Source organism: Echinops telfairi, unplaced genomic scaffold (genome assembly GCF_000313985.2).
Source record: "Echinops telfairi isolate 266 unplaced genomic scaffold, ASM31398v2 ScPeMD7_5;HRSCAF=22, whole genome shotgun sequence".
In the NCBI taxonomy this organism is placed as follows: Eukaryota; Metazoa; Chordata; class Mammalia; order Afrosoricida; family Tenrecidae; genus Echinops; species Echinops telfairi.
In genome coordinates, this window is record NW_022103901.1 from 32979235 (window position 1) to 32985678 (window position 6444).

At 49.7% G+C, this 6444-nt stretch overlaps 1 long non-coding RNA gene across 1 annotated transcript; it reads left to right on the forward strand.

Annotated features, from left to right (window-relative positions):
* Window positions 1-22: 22 nt before the first annotated feature.
* LOC123521216 lies at window positions 23-2240 on the forward strand. Its single transcript, XR_006679689.1, has 2 exons — window positions 23-272; window positions 1775-2240. It is a non-coding gene; the product is annotated as an uncharacterized LOC123521216 (long non-coding RNA).
* The last annotated feature ends 4204 nt before the right edge of the window (window positions 2241-6444 follow it).

Here is a 6444-nt window from a genome sequence, read left to right on the forward strand (position 1 = left end):
GGACGGCCAGCGTCCCTAGGCCCTGCGCCCCAGGACTTCGCCCGGGAGGGACTCTCTTAGCCGTCGTGGGGCAGGCTGACCGAGAGCCAAGGCCGGCCCACTGGCCCTCGCCACATGCCTGCGATGTGGAGTGGTGCGTGCAGGGCCCGCCAGCATGTGTGACGGGGACACTGAGGCAGGAAGTGTGAAGCCGCGGTTTGAAATCTGTTTCAGTGAAGTGGGGGCACGCAAGACTCCGGAGTTCAGGTTTCCGCGCCCGACGGGCCTCCCAGGTGCGTCACCCTCGCCTGATGCAGGTGGAGGAGGCTGATGGGCACGCTCTGCAGCATCAATCAGTACATGTCCCCAGGGCTCAGGCCCTCAGACGACCCCCCACCCCGGGGCGGGGAGCTCTAAGACCCTACAGGTGCTCTATGCAGGTGTGTAGAAGTGTGTCAACACCCCTGAGTGAGAGTGCCACCCGAACTGAAGGTGCTCCCTTTTCACTTCACTATTTGCCCCATAACACTTGCCCATGCTGTGCCCTGAAGGGCTTATCTTGGAAGTTTCACCACGACCCTCTTTCCTAAGCCAGAAACCTGTGAGTTAGCGCCACGCCTCCCCTCACCCCACTCCTGGCTACAGGGCAGCTTCGCAGTTAAGTCAGTCCCTGAGCACCACACTTCTCCCCACGAAACAGCAGCGTTCTTTTGGCGGGTGGGGGAGGCCGGGCGGGGGAAGCAATCTTGGAAACATATTTCCTAAAGGAATGGATTTGGATATTCCAGCCCCCCCCGTAGATTCTGACTCCTGGAGATAAAGAGAACCGTTGCAAATTGGACCCCGCCAATGTGTTTCAGGCCCATGGGCGGTGTGCAGCGTAGAACTGCTTCAGAGGGTGCCCAAAGCAGTGACCTTTTGGCAGCAGCTCGCCAGGCCTTCTGAAGTGACTCTGGGAGGTGTGAGCTGTCCACCTTTATGGTTAGTCAGCCAAGGTGGAGCCGACCCAGCCTCTCCCCTTGATACCCACTTTTAAGGGATTAATTCTGATTCAGCTAGACTCGACAGCACTGAGTAGACCTGACCCCACCGAGTTTCCAAGGCTGTAAATGTTTGTCAAAGCAGACAGCCACATTGCTCTCTCCCAGGACTGGCTGGTGGGTTCAAACCACCAGCCTTTTGTAGCAATAGAGCACTTTAACATCACAGGCTCTTTAGCAACTGCACAGAGTAAATGTCTTTGAGCTCTCCGCCCCACCCCACCCCTCATATTTATTAGTATGTAGAGCCCTGATGGTGTAGTAGGTTATGGAGTGGGCTGCTAACAGCAAGGTCAACAGTTTGAAACTACCTTGGGAGGCATACTGTTCCCATAAAGAGTTAATCTTGGAAACCCACAGGGACAATTCTAACCTGTTCTATAGGGTCACTGTGAGTCGGAATCAATTCAATGACAGTGAGTTTGAGTTTTGTTGTATCCCTCCCTCTGCCTCTCCTACCCGTCACTTCACCATTGCAGACCCACACCCCGCCCCTGTGGAGAGGAGGGTCTCCATTAGGACCTTTCTGTGTAAATTTGCACCGGTTGTTCCCTGTGCCTGCCAACTCTAGCTCATCCTCCCAGGTCCAGCTCACATGCCACCTTACCTGAAGTCCTTTTGCAAAGAATCGAATAGTATGCCCCTTCCTAAATGTCATGTCTACTCCCCCTCCCACCGGAAACTCAGGAAGGAAGGTCTTTACAGATGTAACTAGTTTAAAATCTCTAAATGAAATCTTCCTGGGCTTAATGCAGCTCCTGACCCCAGTGACTGGTGTCCTTATGGAGGAGAGGACACCAAGACACAGAGGCCACGTGAAGGAGGAGGAGGCAGAGATTGGAGTGATGCTGCTACAAGCCAAGGACCACTGGGTCCACTAGGAGCTACAAGAAACAAGGGGGAGGCCTCTCCCCTGGAGCCTTCCAAGGGCCTGAGACAAATATGCTGTACCTCCAGGGCCTTGAGAGAATGCATTCTGTTGTTTTTAGCGAGCTTGGCAGACCTGGTGTCAACAGCCAGGTAACAAGTACCCTCCCAGCCCTCTGTAAGTGTCTCTCACAGCACTGTCTCTGTCTCACCACAATATTTCTTCCTTTTTTTTGTTTGTTCATCCACTCACATTTGTATCTATTCGTCAAGTACTTCTTAAGAATACATTGAGGTTATTCCCGCTACGATAATCCTCCCTGTGAAAAAAATAAAGGCAGAAATTCCTATACATTCAAGGACACCAGTTAGTAAGTCTTAAACAGCATAAGGAGTACCTGGGCCACACGGTCAAGGTGCTCTGCTGCTAGCCAAGGGGGCTAAAGGTTTCTCGGCACACAGACCTGGCAATCTGTGCTTGAAAAGCCAGCCACTGAGCCCGTGGGGTACAATTCTACCCTGACACACATGAGGTCGTTGTGAGTCAGCCTGGACTTGAGGGTGCTTGGCTATTGTAGGAACCAGAAACATGGATTTATGAAGTCAGTTTGCAGAAGGGCGAGCAGGAAGTATATAAAGTTTAGAGGTATACAGGGGTGGGCAGGACACTAGGTCCATGTGTCTGTCTCCCTTTGACTGAGAGCTCCAAGGATGGGCTGTGTCCCATGCATAGTACAGCACACCTCCAGATCTGTAAAGTTGATGAAGGAACAAGCAAGTGAGTGAGTGAATGAATGAATGAGCAGTGTCAGGTTCCCCAGAGCCTTAAGTCCTCCAGGAAGACTGGAAGGCCAGTCCCCAGCCAGAGGTGGCTCCAGACCACTCCCCAAGAGGGGGCAACATGCCAGGCCACTAGAGGCCTTAGCCAAGGCCTGGCTTGAGGCAGTGGCAGCCACAGACCAGCCCTCAGGGCATGTACCGCTGACACAATGAGGTACACCTGAGCACTGTCACCCACTGCCGCCTGCGGGCTACTCTGGCCTGGACCACACCCAATTTCACAGAAGAGGAAACAGAGCCCTGCCCTGCAAATTGCAGAGGAAAGTGAGCTGGACAGGGCCAGGTGGGCCTAGGACACAAGGTCTTGGGACTCCAAACCCGCCCCTTCCTGCATCAACCCCCAGTCACTCCTGCTTGGCAGGTGTCTTGTCCTTCGTTCCTCCAGGCTGCCTGCATCTGCTCTCCTTTCCAGTTCCCCAGCCCTCGTCCTCAGACCCTCCTCCACAGAGCCCCTCACTCAAGCACTGATGGAGAAAAGCAAGCAAGGCTGTGTGGGAGAGACTGCACAAAAGACCACATGGGGTCTGATTTTATTCACAGGGAAATGGCCAGAATAGTGGTTTACACATTGTCTGCAATCTGCAAGCTCAGCAGTTCAAAACCACCAGTTGTTCCACAGGAGAAAGATGAGACTTTCTACTCCCATAAAGAGTTACAGTCTCGGAAACCCACAGAAGCAGTTCTACCATGCTGTTGGGTCCCCGTGAGTCAGTACTGACGATGGCAGTGACTGTTAGGAGCTGGACTAGAGGAGTAGTTGTCTACCAACCAGTTGCCATCAAGTCCATCCCAGTTCATCGCGACAGAGTAGAACTGCTCCCGAGGGTTTCTGAGACTAAACAGTTAGTTTCTGAGACTAAACCGTTAACAGAGGAGATAGCCTCATCTTTCTCACTTCAGAGCAGTTGGTGGTTCAAACTGCTGACCTTGTGGTTAGCAGCCCAACTTGTCACCCACCATGCCACCTAGAGCTAGGGAAAATGCCCTGATGGTGTACCAGTTAACCAAAACATAGGTGGTTGTTCCACCCACCCAGGGGGCCTGGAGATAGACCTGCAATCTGTGCTTGGAACGATTACAACCAAGAAAACCGTGGGCGCAGTTCGGCTCTGTCACGTGGGTTTCATTCTGAGTCAGAATCAACTCCATGGTGCCTGCCAACGAACTCAGCTGGCTCGAGAGGTTGAGGAGAAAGAGGGTGACAGGGCAAAGGGGTCTCTTCATAGTGATAAGAACACAACTGACCTCCTGTGCCGCTGAGAGGTACATTTCAGTGAGTGCTGTAGAGTCCATGGATGATCTCTCAGTAAAGCTGTTTTCTAAAAAGTCAGATTGGAAAGAAGAGAGACAGCAGTGGAGAAGAGAGAGGCAGTACACTCAACAGCTAGAGGAACCCCCAAAACAAAATAGAAACAAATAAAGGGTCCTGTTGGAAGAGTGACAAGTGGATTGGCATGGTGGAGCCAAGAGGAAAAAGGTCCACTAGAAAGACCCAGAGCCCCGGTGGCACAGTGGATTATGCTTTAGATTGCTAATCACAAGGTCAGTAGTTTGAAACCACAATCTGCTCTGTGGGAGAAAGATGAGGCTTCCTAATCTTGTAAAGATTTGTATCAAACCCCCCACTGGCAGTTCTCTTCTGTCCTCTGGAGTCAGAATCAACTAGATGGTAGCGAGTTTTGAGTTTTGTCAATCCAGGGTTCAATTTGATATCATTGGATTCTGTGGACTTAGTTGGGGGACAAATGGCAAGAAGGAAATGGAGACGAAGGGACAGGAGCTGGACTTGAAGGTGAGGAAAGGAGAGGTGTTTTGTGAAGGCGAGAGACTCCTCTTCCAAGCTCCAGCTGCACATCCAGATGTTATAGTTTTAATTACCCCACCTCCCTAAAACAGCAGGTATGTTGAATCCCAATCCTTGTACCTGTGCATATGATCTTGTTTGGAGCTGTTGATGTTGGGTGACATTGCATGGGACAGAGGAGAACTGCCGCATACGAGTTTCTTGGCTGTAACCTCTTTGGAAGCAGAGCACCAGGTCTTTACTTACTAAATAGGTTTAAATTTGCAGCCAAGGTTGCATCCAGAGTTCTTTTGGTGGAATCCAGGGTCTTTGAAGAGGTTGCCAATTAACATGACATCCTACTGGACTCAAGTCGGTCCTGAGCTTATAAACTTGCTGTCATAGAGTTGATTCTGACTCAGTGACAGGGGAGAACTGCCCCTATGGGTTTCTGAGAGTATAACTCTTTACAGGAGTAGAAAGCATCATCTTTCTCCCAAGGAGTAGCTGGTGGTTTTGAACTGCTGACCTTGTGGTTAGCAGTCTAACAAGTAACCCACTACAACCCCAGGGCTGTACATGACTATATAAAAGAGACACAGAGGGAGAAGATGGAGGCAGAGATCAGACTGATGTATTTAGGAGCCAAAAGACTGTCACCAGAAATGTAGAGGAACGTGGGGAACATGTTACCCTTCAGAGCCTTCAGAAGGAAGCAACCCTGCCGATACCCTGGTTTCCAACCCGTAGCTTCTAGAAGCACAAGACAGTACATGATGATTTCCTTAACCCACTGTCATCAAGTTGACTCCTGCCAGGTCACCCAAGGTGAATCAGAGCCCTGTTTTAAAAGGCAACGAGAAGACTTCCAACTGGTGTCATTCGGAAGATGTCTGGTGCACAAAATATCCGTAAACTCACTGCCATCAAGTCGATTCTGATGCCTAGTGACCCTACAGAGCCTATCTGTCCTCAAACTATGTGGAATTTCCAAAGAACTTTCCAAAATGATTGCTTTCCAATTTACATCTGACCAACAATGCATAGATCCATAAACCCATATCTTGGTCAACATTTACTGTTAATTACCAGATATTATGAGTTTATGTGTCTCTCCACACCACAAAATCCTCACCACTGAACCAATAGGTAATATCATGAAAAAGTGAGACAATATTGAAGTTGTCAAAGATTTCATCTTGCTTAGAGCCACAATCAGTGCTCGTGGAAGCAGCAGTCAAGAGATCAAACAACACATTGCATTGGGAATAGCAAGGATGTTACTTTGAGGACTAAGGTGCACCTGATCCAAGTCGTGTGTTAGGCTGGGTTGACTAGAGGAACAAATCCAATGACACACATATATGTATAAGAGAGAGCTTTATATCAAGAAGCTTTAGATATCAGGAAAACATCCCAGCCCAGTCCAACTCAAGTCCCTAAGTCCAATGTTAGTCCATAAGTCCCTCTTCAGACTCACGCAGCCACATGCAATGATACAGAATGCAGGAAGATCATAGGCCAGTGGGTGAAAACTCCCGTGGATCCAATGTTGGTGGATGCATCTCAAGGGCTCTGGCAGGTCCCCAGCAGGTCTCCAAGTGGCCCGCCAGAAGGAAAGAAGGAAGGTGAAGGCAGAAGTGGGTAGGGGAGGTTCCCAGAACTCTCCTTATGAGGAGATCACGCCACAAGGAGGAATCATCAGGCTGTCACCTGACTGACAGGCTACACTCTACCCCTACACTTTAAGTTGACACGAAATTATGTAACTACCACACCAAGGTATTTTCAATCACTTCATATGCAGGTGAAAGTTGTACATTGAATACGGAAGATGGAAGATGCCAATGCATTTAATTATGATGTTGGCAAAGAATCTTGAAAGTACCATGGATTTCAAAAGGAACAAGTAAATCTGTCTTGGAAGAAATACAA